Source organism: Peromyscus leucopus, chromosome 16_21 (assembly GCF_004664715.2).
Source record: "Peromyscus leucopus breed LL Stock chromosome 16_21, UCI_PerLeu_2.1, whole genome shotgun sequence".
Classification (NCBI taxonomy): Eukaryota; Metazoa; Chordata; class Mammalia; order Rodentia; family Cricetidae; genus Peromyscus; species Peromyscus leucopus.
In genome coordinates, this window is record NC_051084.1 from 21,695,200 (window position 1) to 21,715,390 (window position 20,191).

The window sequence follows — 20,191 nt, forward strand, 5'->3', positions numbered from 1 at the left end:
GAAATCCAGGTTGGTAATGCATGCAAAAGGTAGGTTAACAAATAGCTACTTGGATGCTCAAATCTACTCCCCCAGCAGAAGCCTTCCCTTATATTTCTCTGGGTATTTTAAAAACGATACACTTAGTGACGTCCAAAAACACTGAGTTTAAACTACTGGGAAGAGAATTCATTTATCTTTTGCAATTGTAAAGTTATTCCAGAGATTAATGTGATTTATTTATGATTTTTTATGATTTCAATTCAGGATTTGGTGTCATTCATATCATTTATGACAGATTATATTTGGTCATACTTATTTTTTATTTTAGAAATTCAAGCAGAAATACTATTCTACCAAAAAATTTATTAGTTTATATTTCTGAAAGGAAAAGGAGGAGAGACAATAGCTTAGTTGTATCAACAGAAAAAAGGGATATGATTGCTATCCTGATACATTAGAAAACATATCTTAAATAACATCTTAAGCTAATGTTTGAAGGACATTTAAGTCCTTGCAAAACATTAAAAGCTGCTGTATAACAGATTTTGCCATTTTATTCCCTTCACACTACTCTCTCTGTTTATATTTCCAGTAAGAATTCACTTGATCTCCAACTTTGGGAATGTTGGCAGCTTTCGTTCCTCAGTGTGGAGGAGGGGCAGGTTTGGGTACAGTCATGTAATCACAAAGCTCAGCATCACACAGATGAATGAGCTTGGCTCTGTTCCCTATTTTTGTGTGAGTAGTAAACATCTTAGTGTAGATGGCCCCTGTTCATTTTTACTGTTATAGCACACTAGCATGCACAGGTGTGCACTCATACATGCAATAGCGCAGTCATTTATGATCTGCTGGTGACAGACCTTGCTGGGCATAGTAATGCATGTCTTTAATCCCAGCACCCAGAGGAGGCAGGATGATCTCTGTGAGTTCGAAGACAGCCTGGTCTACAGAGCGAGTTCTAGGACAGCCAGGGCTACACAGAGAAACTCTGTCTCAGAAAACAAACAAACAAAACGAAACAACAACAATAACAAAGACTGTCTGCTCTTTTGTAGTCTATACTGTGTGGTATTTATAGCTTTGGGGGCACATCTGCTACAAAAATAAGCATGTTCTATATCTTTTTATATTTCAATATGTCACATTTAAATCTGGTTTTTGAAGAGCCCTATATACAATAAGACTAGACTGTGAAAATGCCTGAGGCTGCTGTTTACTTATTTAATTTGTGTCTTTCCCCACAAATCATTTACACAGATATCTGCAGGTTCATAAACTATACAGATTAATTGAAAATCAAAAAGTTATCAAAAATCACTACCCAGAAAGTAAAATAGTTTATGAAGTTTCAATAGTGAAAAGGTTTCTGGCGTAAATAAATGATAAATGCCTCAGGAGAGCAGCAAGTTTAGGCTGTTTGAAATGTTATATAAATGGTACATGTGTGTAAAACTCAGGTAGAAGTGCATCAGTAGGTGCACTTTTGTTGATATGTATGTTTCTTAATTAAACAGAACATTGTTTCCGTATGCTATGGCTGAATGGAACTTTGTTTTGATTTGTAAATTCATTTTTTTTAAGTTAAGCAATTGCCTTATTTAATAAACAGTGAAAAGCATTAGAATGTAAACACAATATAGTGATTGTGTTTATTGTGCAAATATCATATGACACATATCTCCTAAATTGATTTTGATCAAAAGTCTCAAAGAGAATATTTACTTTCACTAATCTCACTGGATTTCCCCCAGAGAATCACTGTGTTCATTGCTTGATTTATATTTTTGCACAGTTATGATTTCATAATAGGTGGGTCTTAAGTTGCATAAAATTACTGTGAATACCGAAGTAAAGAACAATAACTTTGGAGCCCCGAGCAATATAGGGCCAGTGTGCAAGTCTCCGCCCACACACTTTGATCTAGCTAGCTAATATAAAAATCTTCCTTACTCACTTCTCTGTGAAGAATTTTTGACTGTGCAGCATTGATTCGCTAACACAGTAACAGCACAAGCAATGTCTGAATGAGACTGATGTCACATCTGCATTTTCTCCATGAGTCTCATTCTGTCTTCTTTTGTGTGGGGACAGTGGGAATCATATGACATCAGCACTTAAAAAGTATTTTAAGCAACAAAACCGCCAACAAATCATCACGAAATGTGAAGAAAAAAGAGTCACACTCAGTGAACTGTAAATACAATTGCAGGTAGTATGAGACCAAGTATAAGGTGGCAGAGGCTGGGACCGCGCAATCCTGTGCATGCATGGGTCCTTTCCTGGGTAGCTTCTTCCCTCTTCTGCCCCTCCCCTAGCACATCACTATCTGTAAATGCACAACTCTAGTTCCAGACCTGCAGCTGGGAACCCTCTTCATGTGAGAATCATTTGCCTGGTGTCTTCGTTAGGTTTTCTATTGCTGTGAAGAGACACCATGACCAAAGAGCAAGTTGGGGAGAAAAGGACTTGTTTGGCTTGCACTTCCACATCACTGTTCATCACTGAATGAAGTCAGGACAGGAACTCAAACAGGGCAGGATCCCTGAAGCAGGAGCTGATATAGAGGCCATGGGGGAGAACTGCTTATTGGCTTACTTATCATGGCCTGCTTAGCCTGCTTTCTTACAGAACCCAAGACCACCTGCCCCGGGAAGGCACCACCCACCAGGGGGTGGGACCTTCTTCATTGATCACTAATTGAGAAAATGCTTAACAGCTAGATCTCATGGAGGCATTGCCTCAGTTGAGGTTCCTTCCTCTTAGATGATCTAGCTTGTGTCAAGTTGACACACAAAACCAGTCAGTAAGTCTCTTACCTGGAAACTCTCTCCTTCCCTTTGGTACCCCTTTTCCTCCATCCCACTATGATGGACAAATTTAGGAACCTAGTTCCAGACAAGGACCCCCTGAACCTTTTCTGTTCCTGAGTCAGCTTTGCTGGCTAAGTTGATCTCTCCCTTCCCAATGTTACCCTTGCCTGTGACCATCTCCACAGAGGCCAGCTCCAGATCAGTGGCCTTTGAGCCTTTTTTCAAGGACCATCTTTGACCAGTGAGATATTCCTTTTCTCTCCCATCTCTCCCTTTGCTAATGCCATCTCTGTACCCACAGACATAGCTCCAGTCTCCTGGTTTGGGAGTCTTCTTTGCCTAGGCCAGCTAAACAGCTCACTCACTAGCTTTATATGATCTAGTTTAGGTCATTCAGCTCATGCACTGGCCTAGTCTAAGGAAAGCCAGATTATCACATCAGAAACACAACCAAAGAAACAAGTCCACATGCTCAGGGCAAATTGCAAAAATAATTTCACACCTAATTTCATAAAAAGCACAGTAATGGAATTATAGACACAGATTAACAGAAACTCAACAACAGTAGGCCATTTCAACATCCAAATAGATATTTCTCCAATAATCATCTGGACAAAACAAAGCAAAACCTAAGAATTAAATGACATTTTACATCAATTGAACCTAGCAAATATCTACAAAATACTACACCCAAAACCAAAGAATACACATTTTACTCAGCAGCACACAGAAGCTTCTCTAAAATAGACCACATCCTGAGACAGGAAACAAATAAAGCAACAAACACAGCAAATAGAGAAAAACAGAAATCATTCCATATGTCTTATCCAAACATTATCTAATAAGACATAAAATCAACACCAACAAAAGCCTAGTAAGTATAAACTTGTAGAGATTAAACAGTACATTACTAAATGATAAATGAATCAAAGAAGAAACCAAGAGAGAAATAAAAATATTCATGAAACTGAAAACATACCATCACTACCAAACAAAGCTCTGGGAAACTTTAAAAGCAGGTCTAAGGTGGAAATTTATAGCTCTAAATACCCACGTTAAAAAATCAGAAAGAGCACAGATAAATGAGTCAGTGATCACCTTACAAGAACTTGGAAAAACAAAAACAAATCAAACCCAAACACAGCAAATGGTAACAAAGAATGAAAATCCAAGCAGAAATTAATGAAATAGAAACAAAGAGTTAAGGAATCTAAGAACTGGTTCCTTGAGAAGATAAACAAGGTAGATTGACACCTCTCAGCCCAACTAGCCAAAAGAAGGAAATGGAGTACTCTAATTAGCAGAAACAAACGGAAACATTACAGTTGGCACCAAAGAAATTCAGAATATTGTAAGGCAGTTGTTCTCAACTCATGAGACCAACCTTGAGAACCTATGCAACCCAAAGGGGTGGCATATCAGATATTTACATTATGATTCATAACAGTAGCAAAATTATGGTCATGAAGTGGCAACAAAATAATTTTATGGGTTGCGAGGGTCACCAGAACACAAGGAACTGTATTAAAGGGCCACAGCACTAGGAAGGTTGAGAATTACTATTATAAGGGAATGCAGTGTAAAAAGCATCTGGGCTTAGAAAGAAACATCTAGGTCTAGATGGATTCACAGCAGAATTCTATTTGCTTTCAGAGAAGAACTACAAACAATCCTTAATCAAAAACAAAAACACAGAAAGAAAAGAAACAAAAGATAAAGGGTACACCCAAACTCATCCCATGCAGCCAGTATTACTCTACTACCCAAACTAGAGAAAGACACAGTACACAAAACAAAATGATGGAGTGATATCCTTGTTTAACAAAGATGCAAAAATCCCCAATAAGACACCAGGGAAATGTGGCACCTATACACAATGGAATCTAATTGAGCTGTCAAGAAATAAGCAATTAACAGGTAAGTGGTTGGACCTAGAAAAAAATTGTATTGAGTCAGGTAACTCAGACCCAGAAAGATAAACACATGTCTCTCATCTGGGGTACCTGGCTCCAAAATTTCAGATGTGAGTGTGTACATGGAGTAACCATAGAAACCAGGAAACTATAAAGGGACCATGAGCGGGAGGAGACTTGAGAGGAGGAGAGGAGAGATGAATACAGGTGAGATACAAGTGAGGAACAGAAAATAAAGAAAAAAAACAGAAAAACAAACAGGGAGGGCTTCATCTGGGGAGGAAAGAAGGAAGTCAGTTCAGTAGAAGGAGGGATGAAGGACAAACACTACCAAGGTTGTTTGATGAAGCCTCAAGGGATCAAAGAAGAGTATGTGTGTGCGGACTACGTATATCCTAAAGCATGTCATTCCACTTCGGCTGCCAGTGCTCCTCATGTGAACCATAGGCTAACACAAACTCCAGTACCAGGCACAAGAAATATGCTAGCTAATGTTCGGTCAGGGTGGTCCAAGTAACTCCCCAAACAACGTAGATTATTGACATAGCTCTTGTTGGCCTCTCAGACGTTGAAGATAAGAGTCTGATGATGAGGATGCCAAATACTTAGGACACAGGGCTTTGATGATTGGAGCTACACTTGACTCAAAAGCCCCTTCCTTGTGGTCTAGCCTCTATGGTACCACAAGATAATATGGAATCAGCCCACATAGTGAAGTAATTCATGGTCCTACTCAGTTGCAATGCCTGTGAATCACAACAATGACTACCATGGCAAGATATCCATAAAGGTTCAATAAGTGGGACACACATGTTGGTTGTAACCAATAGCTTTTTAAATTGGGTTTAGGGACCACTCAACTGGAATGAAATCATGCCTGGTGCTAGAAACCTGGCCAGCTTCCTGGGGCAAGTGAGATCACAGACTAGAATCTATACTTGGCCATGTTGCTAAACAAACATAATTCCTTTCTATATTCTAAATCTTACCCTTATATCTATAGCTAAGTGTCACTACTATCCCTGATCAATGGACACTCCCTTTACAGCAAATGGAGACCTGTACACAACTGGACACAATGCCGGAATCAATGGATCATGGATATCCGAGTTCCAAGGGATGCATCCACACCACAGCTCCTGCAACTGTGCCTCAGGGAACATCATGAAACAGGGGGCAGAAAGACTAAGAGCCAGAATAATAGGAAGTCTTCTGTGAAACAGCCTCTTGTAGAAATGGCTGTAGACATAGGGCCAGAACAATGGCAGTGTCAATAGACATGCTAACATGGGGACAGGGAAAAATTTCACTAAGTCAGATCTCCAACTGTAATCAATTGGTGACTGCTGGAAGAGGAAGAGTTAGACTCCACCTGGGATGAGCCCCACTGTGGATTGTCTGGAACAGATTGGTTGGCCATGAAACCATGTGCACATGGACGATGAAGATGTTATACTTATATATTTGTGCATACGCACATACATACTTGTGTGCATGTATGTGTGTGTGTGTGTGTGTGTGTGTGTGTGTGTGTGTGTGTAAAATGATCAAGAAGGAAGAGCCTATCACCTTGATAGGGAGAAATAGGATGAATTGGAAGAAGGATTTCTAGGGTGGGAGTAGGGGACAGAGGGAAGAAAGGGGAGAACAAAAGGTATGTAATTCTATTTTGATTTAAAATATGTTTTAAAAGAAAGACAGCAAATATGGTCTTATTTGACCTCAAATAGAAATAGATCTGATGCCAAACTTCTGCCACTCTGAGGATATCTTTAGTGAAGTATCCCAAGAACTATTTTGTAGTTACAAGAAAGCGTTTGTAAGTAATTTGCAAATGAGTCCATGCTCATTGAGAAAGGGCTACAAATTAATGTTAGGCCTCCATTCATACTACAGCAAAAGGCAGATTAACCTAGAATACAATATTTAAGTTTGTTTACAACTTCTCCTCTATTTAGTTATATGATCTGCTTTTACTCTTTAATTTAAATGAAATTATATATATATATATATTATATACATCATAATTTTTGAAGTATATATACATTGTGGAAAGACAAAATCTAGGTAGGTAACACATATATTATCTCACATGTGTATAATATTGTGGTGAGAATATTTATCATTCACTGTCTGTATTTTTTTTTGGAGCTATACACACCATGCTACATGTAGGCCTTTTTATAAATTACCAGATGTGATTATTACAGAGAGAAATCTCTTGACACTGATACAGAAATTAAAAAAAAATTATGATACCAAAACACACAAAACAGTAACAAATAGGTGAATGGGCCTATATGCAAATAAAGTTGCAAACCAAAAGACACATATGTAAATACATGCAAAGTAATGTTAAGCCCAAGGGACAAAACTGGAGACACCATAAGACCTGACTTTAAAATATACTGCAAAACATAGTAACGCAAACAGCATGGCATTAACATGAGGTCGGTATGTTAACCAATGAAACAGAATAATGAGCTCTGAAATAAACATGTGTATTTATTATCAGATGAGTTTTGATTATGGTATCAAGAACACACATTGGAGTGATAAAAGTTTCTTCCATAAATGGTGTTGGAACACTGGATGCATTTGTGTGTGTGTGTGTGTGCATGTGTGTGTGTGTTCTTCCAGAGATACTTCTCTACAAACCACAAATCAAAGGTTTAGATGTAGGACCTAGAATGAGATCCACTGGCCCTTGCTTTTCACATAGATCATTTGAAACTCAACGTTCTTCCTGAAAATGTCAAAATTGGCCTGAGGAACTTAGAAGGGATGGTTTGGATCTATAGCTCAACTGCTTGTTAAAGAACACACATACCAGTATACTTGCCGATTCAATAAGGTATGGTGTCATTCTTTACCTAATTTATCTAAGATAAGGAAATTTATAACATGACAGAAAAAAAAAACTTAAATGAAAGTTCATGGGCTCAGGAACAGATGAAAAAGAACTAAGTCAGAAGTAAGTCAGAAGTAAGACTTACTCTTCCAGAATTCAAGATTTTAGTTGGACATGCTAAGTTACTTACATCAGAATAAAACAATAGCAGAAAAAGATTCCTTTGACCCATAAAAGAGCACTTCAGAGTAAGGAGAATGTAATTGCATTATGAAAAAATGGCTGGGCTCATCACATATCCACATAGGAAAAAATTCAACATTTATTCCTTCTTCCTAGTAAATATTAAAAATAAATTTTAATAGACCATGTTTGAAAATGTATATTATAAGATACAATTGTAGGAGAAATATATGAGAGTATTCCTACAATATTGTTATCACTAATGGATTATTCAATGGGACACATGGCACACAAGCCATGAAAATACTCAACACATTGGAGTAGGTTGAAAATAACAACTTGGAAAAATCTAAGTTACAAATTGGTTGGGGCTGGAGAGATGGCTCGGGGCTGGAGAGATGGCTCAGAGGTTAAGAGCACTGGCTGTTCTTCCAGAGGTCCTGAGTTCAATTCCCAGCAACCACATGGTGGCTAACAAATTGGTAGAGATAGTTGCAGCACATATATTCAACAAAGAATTCATATACAGGATGTATAAAAAACAAACCCTCATAATCCAGTAGAGAGTGGCAGACTCTAAGATAGGATAGTCATAAAAATATCATAATAGTCATTAAAAACTTGGGAAATTTTCTTTTTAACTAGCAACAGGAAATCTTTATTAAAATATCAATAAAACATCTATACATTTACCAGCTTGGCAAAAATTAGAAATCATGACAATACCAATTTTCACCAGAAGGTGGAGCATGGTGAATGCTGTTCTGCAGGGGAAACAAATTTTCCTAATCACTTTGACAATATATTTTCTTGGAACATTCATGCATATCCTATGATTTTCAATTTCCTCTTTAAATGATTTAGTATTTCCTAAACAAGAATATACGCATGTGTACTCTCATGCTACACATAAGGGTATACACAGGTAAGTGTTGACAGAAAAATTGAACATCTGTCCCTCATCAAGGAATGGAGATACATCACTATGGTAGAACAGTTGCTAAGAATACAAATCTTTTCTTCAATTCTCAGTACTTCAGAAAGTCAAGTAACTATGAGAGAACAACATTCAGACCACTGCATACTGTGCTGCGACAGAATCAGTTAGATGGACTAGCAACAGAATGGCAAAACAGGAAGCCCGGACATAAAAGGAATGTACGATGTACAACTCAATTTATACTAGCAAAACCAATAAGGGTGAAGATGTTAGACCACCATTGACAAGAGAGTTCCTTCCCCATAAAAGGAGGGATAGCTTGGTTGATCTAGCCCTGATCATTTATGGATTTGATTTAGAATAGCACTCAGGATTTTAATTTGGAAATATCATTGAAGTAAATAATATAATCCATTCTTATATGACATCTCTGTAATATTTCAAAAGTATGATTTAGTGTAAAGCCTTCATCATTTAGTATCAATATAAATATCAAAATGATTGCATGTGAAAGGATATGGTGTTTAGGATTTGCTTCAAAGTAACATTGCTCAATGAGGAATACAATAAAACAAGTCCTTCAGTGCTGTTGATTGCTGAGGCTTGGTAACGGGTATTGATCATTGTACACAAGAAGAAATTAATAAGGATTTGAACAGATAGCAAAAAACCATGGTGAAGCTATTTTTGTTCAATATCTTTTTCTGTTCTGTTCATAACAATTCAATTTGTTTTCTTGGTTTCCTACCATTAAGATTAAAAGATTAAAAGTCAAATGTATGTAAAGCATTCATCAGAATGTGTGTCTTAGTGGATTCTGGGATTTTATACTCTCGGTGTGGTGCTGATATTGGAATTTTCTTTCCTGGTATCTCTCAAAATAGGTCTTTCTAGTTGGTCTCATTTTTGCAAGCAAACTGTGGTGTGAAAACAGCGTCTTTAAAGAACTTTTCAAAACTGCTGCCTTGCTTCTGCAGATTACAACAGAGACTGCAAAAAGCAATTTTGATACAAATATACTATTTACCCACAAAGGTACAACACACTGGAAGTGTCCACTTGCTATAAAACAAATGCAAAAAGCAAAAGGGAAAATCAATAACACCAACTTAATAAAAATGCCACTTCAAAACTCCAAGATACAGAAATGGTTCCAGGGAATAGGAGCCTAGTGCAACATAAGCAGTAAATTGATGTCACAGTGGGGATTATGTGTAAGAACATTCTATTAAAACAGTCCAGCTTTGGATTACTGAAAAGTATTAAAGAAACATCAGACTGAGCAAGACAACCCTGCCCAGTGGTTAAACACCAGGTGTTGCCTCTAAGTATACTGTACCAAGCAGTTTTTATTTGCTACACTTTCTTCACAATACAATTTTAAAAACTATTAAAATTCCCCAAATGTTCACATGTTGGTAATGGCTAGTGGTGTTATATTTGGTATTGCTATGGAATGTTTAGGAGGTAGACTCTCCTGGGAGAAAGTGGTTACTTGAGTCTGGCTTTGAGTCTTCTCTCTTCTTCCTGAGATAAGAAATGTGACTGGACAGCCTCCTGCTTCTGCAACCATGTCTCTCCCATTTGCTTACTTGATCTTCCCAAGATCTGGGAAGATCTGAAGTGTCATGTAGCTTAATGACAAGACATGTTATCAAATGTAGAGGGCACCCTGTTTTCACTAAGAGATAGACATCCACAAGGCAACGTCATCTCACAAAGAATGAGTTTACGTCAGGCTAACACACAGTTGTTTTCCTCTTATCAATATAATTTGTGGGATTCATGGCATTGGACAGATGTTGCCTGACAATTCATCTCAAGGAAGTCTGTTCAGCAGAAGGCAGTATTCTGTACATGTTGTCATTACTCTTGAAAGTTAGAGATGCGTCCTATCCAATCAACAAATCCCCCATTTTATGACTAATCCCTTGCATTTATATAGCATGGATTTGACTCATTTGTTAGGATATATATAAATGTTCTCAGATCTTTTCTTTGTGTGTGCACTTTAACTTGTCTGGTTCCTGCAGGTGGGTAGAATCATTAATATGTTTTAACTATTCTTACAGAATCTAAGGGTGGCTGAGGTGTCAATGGAAATGACCCACCACAAGATATAAATTTACTGGAAACACTAGGAGAATTTTTTGCAATTATTTTTGTGGTTCAGTTGTGAAGTTTTCCAATGTTAGTTTGGTACATGACAATGGTGTCACAATATCACATGTAATATGTGCGTATGCTCTCACACCTGGCTGGTTGTATGTTTTACACACTTTGTGGTCCAAGACAGTTCTTACTCATCCAGTGTGGCTTGGAAAAGCCAAAATGTTCACATTTTTTTAAGGAAGGATTTAATTAAAAAAAACAAAACAAACAGAAGCTCAAAATTTTAGGACATTCATTAAAAATAAATACTCAAGGCTCATGAATTTGAAAGAGAGCAAGAATGGGTATATGGAATGCTTTGGAGGGGGGAAAGAGAAGGGAGAAAAGTTGTATTATAATATTAAAATTTTCAAAAAAGAAGACAAAGTTATGGAAGGAAAAGAAAGAATATTAGATAAACACTGGTATAAGAGCTAGTACTGAAGGAAGTGATCAGTTATACTGACGCAAATAAGCATAGTTACATGTAAGGCTAAACAAGACATTTAATTAAGGGACTGTATCTCCTAATTCAAAGATAAGAAACTCTCTATCAAATCCCAGTGACCACACAATGCTCATCTTGATGAACAGGCCCTTTCATTACTGCATAGACATCTCTTGACAGGATGGCATCCTATAGAAAAGGCCATTAAAATTGTAATATGTATAACTACCATATATATATATATAAATGTGTGTGTATGTATATGTATATATATGTGTATATATATATATATATATATATATATTATCTGATAAACTTGTCCTTATAACCAACCTCACTTAATGCTGTACCATCACCATCTTATATTCTGCTCTATAATCTACAGTCCATAAATAATTCATTTTAGTGACCATGATAATGCATCGAAGAGAGAATCCTGGTTATTAATCTGATAAAGTTTGAAAAGAATGGAAAAAATCTGTGTTCATTTCAAGAGAAAACTATATAAAATGAGTATCAGCAGAGAGTGGTTTAATTTATATTTGTCTTGGTGTTACACAGGTTTCAACTGTTTTCATCCTACTTGACTATCGTGCTGTGCTAACCAGTTTTCTTCGGCTTAAAAAACCAGAATTATTCGCAATATAACTATAAGTCTTGGAATCAAGAATTAGCCTGACAATCAAGAATTAGCCTGACATAAATATAGTATTAATAAGGTAAAATATTAATAAATTCATGCTAAAGCTTCATGGTGAAACATTGGTACATATTTAACTTTTATAACTGTTTTGGGAAGTATGTTTGGGTGAGGGTGGAGAATATTGGATGTAGAGTGAGTTTATTGTAATCACCTCCTACGCATCAGTGGGATTCACTGGATTCTCCCTTCTTTTTATTTGTACTAACTACCTTAAAAATGCTTTGTTCACTTTTCTGATAAAAGGATCCAAGTCTTTCTATGTTTACAGACTGGAAGCATTCATTCTGAAACTGGATCCTTATGTCATGAGGATTCCAATGGCTCTTTTCTTAGAGTAATTTAGTTACAATGTGATTCTCTTATCAAATTGTGAAGTTAACATGAATAATTATTGATAAAAATGATGTTAATTATCCTCTCCTTATACTTTCAGAAAACACAATTTGAAGACACAGAGAAGCAGCGTGTATTTAATTTCCTAGAATCTATAATTGTGTCATTTTTTTTAAACCTCATGTGTTTATATAATATTGTGGTGAAGTTCCACATTTTCAAGGGAGGCTTCTTGGCATCTGATTTCTATTTGCCACTGGTTATGAGAGAGATCAGGTGAAACTTGATGACATATTCCTGCTCCAAAATCCTCAGCTGTCATATGAAACAATGAGGACACAATGTTTGAGATTATGTGTAGGTATGCAGAGGTTTTAAGTGGGCTATTTTACAGAAAAACATTAAAATCTTTTTACCACTAGTGCATTTCAACGTCAGCAATTAGTAGAAGTATATTTCTATAATAAACTGATGATAGTTCACTTCATATCAGAAGAGGTGAAGCTACTACAATGATAAGTCTGCTATCTTCTATTATAAAATATTAGGAAGTAACATTAAAGATTGGTCTACTGGACTTTTAAGGTGTCAACTAAAGCACATTTTGTGGTGTATTTGTGATGTCAACATTTGCAGTATAATTTGTTTATTCAGAAAACCTAAGGTTATTTTAACATCTCATATTGACTTCCTTAAATTGTAAGTGGCATTTCAGATTTAGAGTTACAAAGTAGCCTTTTAAGTTTTATGTTATTAAGAACAGAAAACATTAGAAATTGATCAAACACAAAATTTTAAATTGACTGTGAACTTCCTTGGATAATTTGTATTGAGTTTCACAGTGCATGTATGGAAAATTTCCCCCTAGAAAAACAGACATTTGGCCAAAGGGTAGTCATAGAATAAAACAAAAACTTTTGAAAATAAAAATGCAGCAAATTACAAACAACTTTATCTTCATTGAAATTCCAGACTGGATGCAATTGTAGCTCCTATGTAAAAATCTATGCCAGACTTTTTATATATTACTGATTTATTTAGACAGGTAAAAACAAACATAATTGTTGATTCATAGGGAACCTGATCAGTTTTATAGACACTAGAAGATCTTCAAAGCATTTGGTCCAACGCACTCAAGACCAACAATGTAGGAACATGACCGTGATTCCCTAACTCTGTTGAAAATTGTGATTACAATTACTTTTAAATTCAAAGCATAATCTAGTTAAGAACAAGTGCAACTAAAATTCTATTTTAGTAAGTACTGTGATGAGCATCTCATCATTTAAAACAAAGTCACTTTATTCTAATGGACTCACAAATAGAAACATCCCAAGTTGGTTTAAGGGAACAAGTCAAACACTTGGCCAGACTTGAACTCTATGAGTATCAATGAGCTTCTATGGAATGCCCATTCCAAAGCCATGGAGTTTCATTCATGGATATGTCATCTTTTAAAGCTTTATTATCCATGTGTTGTTTGATTACAAAAGTATGTTTTAAAATGTTGAGCTTCTATTCAGCAAACTTGGTAAATTCACTTTAAACTAATAATTCATCTGTAGATATGTTCATTTTTTGAACAATCTACAACATTTAGTGTGAATAGTGACTTTTATGTTATTTTCTAAATATATGGGCAATTTGTCATCTGTTTTCATTGATTTTTAAGCTCAAATGTAAGGTGTTTATAACATTTTGTGTGATTTCAGTCATTTGGGATGTGTTTATAGATCTATAGATACCAACATTTTGAAAATTCTTGTCATATGTTATATCCTTAAAAACTGAGTCCTGTGCTCACTAAATAAAATATTTTATACAAATCTACCAGAATAATTTTGCTAAGTTCTTTGCTTACATATTCTATTGTCTTTATACTTCTCATCTTTTTAATCCATTACAGAAAGAATTTACACTTGAGTTTCTGTATCTTCTCTAACAAAACATAACAAATTTACAATCTTAAATAGAATTTGTTTTCTTTTATACAGTTGTGCAAGCTACCATGATAGTTACAAAAAAGCTGAAAACTAAGCAATGTGTAAGCCCAGGCTGTATATATATATATATATATATATATATATATATATATATATATATATATATATATATACCCAGACCATGGTAATTAGATCCACTGTCTCTTTAACAACTTCCACTTCCACTTCCACTTCTTTGTGGTAGGAAACTGAGGTCTTCTCTTCTATATTTTTGTAATAATGGATTATTAGGAATTTCTGTCACTCTACAGTATATTCCTTCTGTGTACTGGCTACATTAACTCCTTCCCTCCTCCCTTATCAGTGAGTACATGATAAGATTTTATCTCTTATAGAGAAGATACAGAAACATCTAATAATGATGATTCCATTCTTCATTTTCATGGATAGTTTCCATGAAAATGTTTCCATCTTCCATTCATGAAGAAGGATTTGTTGTGTATTTCTTTCCAGGCCTGGCTTATTTCACTCGATTGCCTCCTGAACTGTCCATTTTCTTGTAAATTACAGGGTTTTGTTATTTATGACTGAATAATCCTTGGTTTTGTATGGAAACCATCTATTGTTTTTCCACTTAGGTACGGATAATATATCAATTCCTTTCACACTTTGGCTATAAAGAGTTTGTTGGAGTAAACACCGGAGGCCAGGTATCTCTGTGATCCACTGATTTTACTTCTGTTTGTTACAAACTCAGTCTTGAACAGCTGAATCCTACCATTGTTAAGTCATTATAATTATCATATAATGTCATTATGCTTTTATGTGATTGAAAATTGATGATATTAAGCAACATTTTTCATTTTCTCATTGGTCATTTTTATACTTTCTTGGGAAATATCTGTTGATACTTTCCCTAAGTTTATTGTTATCATTATTACTTAGCATTAAATTTTCTCAGTTCCACCTAGATTATGCAACTTAACTCCTTGTAAGTTAAGTTTTTTTCACTCTTTTTTACACTATATTCTGATCACAGTTTGTCCTCCCCTAACTCATCCTCACCCCTCTCCCCATCAAACTCCATACCCTTTCTTTCTGTCTGTCGTTGCAAAGCAAACAAACAAAATTAAAAAACAAAAACAGAGGAAAAAACAGAAGAAACACAGAGATACATAAACAAAACCCATCAAAACACAAGACTGGAAACCATAACATACAAGCAAAAGGCCAGTAAAACAAAAAAAATGCCCAAATAAGGCAACATGAGGCAAAAAGTTAACAAAAATAGCAGTGAGATAATTTTGTGTTGGTCATCTACTACTGGGCATGGAGCCTACCTTTAGGTGTAGTTAATAAACCCAGTGAGACAGTATTAGAGAAAACTATTGTTTTCCTTGGCAAATAGGTATCAGTTTCAGAAAGCATCTTGGATAGGAGTGGGAGATCGTGTCCACTTCCCCTTCTCAGTCCTGGAACCCCACTGTGTCAGACAGTTTTCAAATATTTTCTCTCTCCTCTCTGTTGTCTGTACTTCACTGTGTGGGTGCTCTTTTACTGATATAACTCTGTGTGTCTACACTTGCTCTTTTCTGCACATCACAGTCTTTACTGACATTTGGAAGTATTTTGTTTCCTGTTTCCTTCTAGTTCTTCTATGTCTTTAGGGTGATTCTGCATCCAAGCCATTACCAGCTTCATGCACACAGGCTGTTTCTATGGATAACTGATTCTTAGTCAGTAGAAATTTCTAGGAAGCCTTTGGGATCTGTCTATACAAAGATGCAGGGATTTCTGCTCTCCCCTGTGGGATGGTTTAATTCAAAGTCCTGTCTCTGATCCATACCAGGTATGTGAAAGAGGAGTTCTTCAAAATGACTATATATTTTCCATTTTCCAAGATTTTATTTTTGATTACTAGTTTTATGTCATTGTGGAAAGTACATGATAAGATTTTATCTCTTCGCATATTGAGGGTTTTGTGGCTCTGGAAAGCAGCATCTTTTAAGGGTACATGTGGTTAGACTGGGCACCAGAGTAACCTAAGAATTCCCTCTGGTCGACTTTAACATAGTAAATCACACCTGCAAAGTTCTTTGCACCAGGTCAGGGTCTTTTGGGAGCCTTTCATTTCAGCTACCTCTGAGTTTTAATTTCTTTCTATGATTACAGATTTTTCTATTTCTGATTTCATTCTGCCAACTACTACTTTATTGTGAAGTTTTGTTTGTTGGTATAAATGGAAATTTTATTTTGTAGTTTTGGGACCAATTGAATATTTACTACTGTGAATTGTTTTGCACATTCATCTATAATTATTTTCTCTTTTAAGTCCATTTTGTTTGATATTAGGACATTTATAATAGATTTTTATATATTACTATTAAAAAGGAGATTTTATTTTGTTTAACGTGTGGGTGTTTTGCAGCATATATATCTGTGCACTGTATGTTCTCTGTGCCTATAGAGGCCAGAAACGGCATTATATTTTCTAGAATTGGAGTTATAGACAGCTGTGAGCTGAGATGTAGGTGCTGAGAATCCAACCTAAGTTCTCTGGAAGAGCAGCCAGGGCTCTTAATCTCTAAGCCGTCTCTACAGCCCATCATGGCTGTTTATATGGCATGTCTTCTTCCATCTTTTTTTTGTTTGAATTCAAGTTTGCATAAATAATATTTTTATTTTATTCCTTTTCAACCATCTACATTTCATTTTATATTTAAATATATGCTGAAAATATGTCTTTCAATGTGTTAATTTTGTCTACTTATTTTAAAGTAATTATTGATACATGTTGGTGTAAATTTACTGACTTAAATGTGTATATTTTGATATTCTATTCTGATTTTTTGTTTTCTCTTGCCTAAGAATGATTATTTGTTTATATGGTATAAATAGTAAATTATATAAAATTATATAAAAATTATACATGATTTATTTAATTTACTTTCTAAGCAAAACAGGCTTTAAAAATACTTGTCAGTACTTGTCAATCTTTCATAGGCTTGTAAGTATATTGTTTCTCATTTATTTCACATATATTCACATGGAAATTATATATATCTATATATTCATGAAAATAATTAGCTTTATTCATATAATATTTAGAATTAGTCATATATACTTATATCCTTGTTTTTCTTACTTTACTTACAACCATATCTCATTAGAAACAGGAAATTCTTTTATTTTGTATGATTGGACATAAGGGTGATTAGTCACCATCCCTAGACACAGACTGCACAGGATGGTGAGGATGCTAAGACTATATCATATAAACATCCTGAAGTGAGCATTAAACTACTCAGATGGGGGAAATACAATCTCCTTGCACTTTTATGTGTTATCTTTTAATTGCACAGGAAAATACATTTATATATTTGTAAGCAGGAAGAGAAATTTTACCTTCATTTCTATGAATCTACTTTCCATGGACCTCACACCTTAGCGCTTCATGCCGTGTTTTTAATCACAATGTTGGATGTTTACAGTTAGCATGACAACACTTTGTGGGCAGTGGTTACTAGGATATGGCTGCTGGGATACAGAGTAAGATGATGTTATTTTTATGTGCACATTTTTTTTATAACATCCCTGCCACTGAATTTGTTTGCAGAGTATCCCTGTAGAACTAGATGTAGGTTCAGGTGTTAGTGTGCTAGACAGGAAGATCTGCTTTTAGTTTGAGCCCAGAACCTAAATTCTCAAAACTTCTGTCTTATCATAGAGAGAGTTGTGAGTCCAGGCTCTCCTGTTTGCAGGAGACTTTCTGCTCATTGAGTGTGAAATGTGTATTGTTTTTATTTACTAGTCACAGCCTTTATTCCACAGTTGCAACAGTTTGTGAAAAAATGTGAGGATTGTTCTTTCAGATACCATCTAACTTTTTTCACATACTTAGGAATATTAAGTGACTACTTTGATCTGTCATCCTTAGATCTCTGGCTTCCAGGTATGAGTTCTTTATTTTCTCATCTCAGAAAGCTTGGATTGATTTTAGAATAATTTTGGTGATTTTTATTGTTATTTTGAAATCAAAATACAATTGCAACATTTCCATTTTTTCTTTCCTCCCTCCACTGCTTCCAATCAAGCCCCAACCCAATCCTCCACTGGCTCTCAAATTCATGGCTTCTGGCCTCGTTTTCTTTACTTGTGGTCATATCCTAAATATATAAATATAATCTTCTCACTCCATACAATGTAACTTGTGTGCATATGATTTCAGAGCTGACCACCTGGTATTGGATAACCAACTATGGTCTCACCCATGGCAAGTATTATCTCCCCCCCACAGGATTCCTTAGTTGCCTGTAGTTCTTTGTCTAGAGTTGGGGTCCAGTGAGGTTTCCCGCTCCTGTGTTAACATGTCAGCTGATATTATCTTTGGTCAGTTATTGTTTAGTCAGACAGATTGCTGATATTTCATGAGTATAGTTTCCCAAAGATTTGTAAGATGCAATCTTACAGACATCCTGCCCCTCTGGCTCTTACAGTCTTGTTTGCAACAACATATCTTCGTACTATGTGATATTTACTTTCCTTTAATAAATTACAAACATGTTGCATGGAATTTTATGTATTTACCTGTTTGCTGTCTGTTATTTCAAAAGGAATTTTGGGAGTGGGATATATGTAAATATGTATTGGGAGGTAAAAGATATATGAAGAAATTCTGGGGTATGGATATATATATATATATATATATATATATATATATATATATATATATATACTTTTAAAGACATTATTATTGATAAAAACTTATCTTCTGGGGCTGGAAAGATGGCTCAGAGGTTAAGAGCACAGGCTGCTCTTCCAGAGGTCCTGAGTTCAATTCCCAGCGACCACATGGTGGCTCACAACCATCTCTAATGAGATCTGGTGCCCTCTTCTGGCGGGCAATCATACATGCAAGCAGAACACTGTATACATAATAAATAAATCATTTTTTTTTTAAAAAACTTATCTTCTGAGCTAGCTTAAGAATAAACTGCAATTTTATGCTCCATTTTATTTTTCAAACCAGCCATTATAATTACTTAATGATATAATTGTCCAAAGTTTGTTTAGTTGCCAATTACCCAAAAAGATGAAATTCCTTGCACTGTCTTATATTTTACTTTCAAGTAAGAGATAATAACCTTTATCATAATCATCACTTGGAATTTAAATAAAATATTAGTAATTTTGATGAATTTTTTACATATGACTAGAAAAACACGCTTTCAAAGATTATTAGCACCTAGAATTCAACACATTTGTAAATGTACTCATTATGATCATAATAATGTTCAAAAATACTCTAGCTATAAGCCTTGATACTTATTTCTGATTCAGATATACAATAACATGCTTACCCCAGTCTATCAAATGGCTTATTAGTCAGTAGTAAAGAGAGGACCAAAGGAAGGGTTGTTTGGGTTTGGGTGTAAACTCTAATGTTTCTGGGCTATTATTGTCGCTTTAGATACTGTTCAGGTCTCAATTTTTCTGATCTTGGGAGGAAAGAGGGACTAGCCAGGGTCTGAGCTTGGAAAGTTTCCTTTATAAATCTGTGATTGTGACTTTACACATGCCTTGCATTTTATTGCAATGTCAAATAATATCAAACCAACAATTTCTTAAATCCGGAATGACTTTTTAAATGTAGGTTTTGAGTGTATTAACCTCGTAGTAAATGAGAAAATAGCCAGAGAAATATCTTGTATATTGTACTCTTAGGCAAAGCAAAATAAATTCCTTTAATTTTATAGGTAACATTGTAGATGATATTTTGTGTACACATGTATATACAGAAGTATTCAAATATATCATGTACACATACAAATACATATATGTATGCATGTATAATATATGCACAAAATCATACATATGTACATACATATATACACACATACACACTCATATATATTTACACATGCAAATTTT

General features: G+C 35.2%; 1 protein-coding gene across 9 annotated transcripts in view; it reads right to left on the minus strand.

Annotated features, from left to right (window-relative positions):
- The window catches only part of Pcdh15 (protocadherin related 15), a 1,398,279-nt gene that overhangs the window by 391,151 nt on the left and 986,937 nt on the right, over positions 1-20,191 (minus strand). The window lies entirely within an intron of this gene.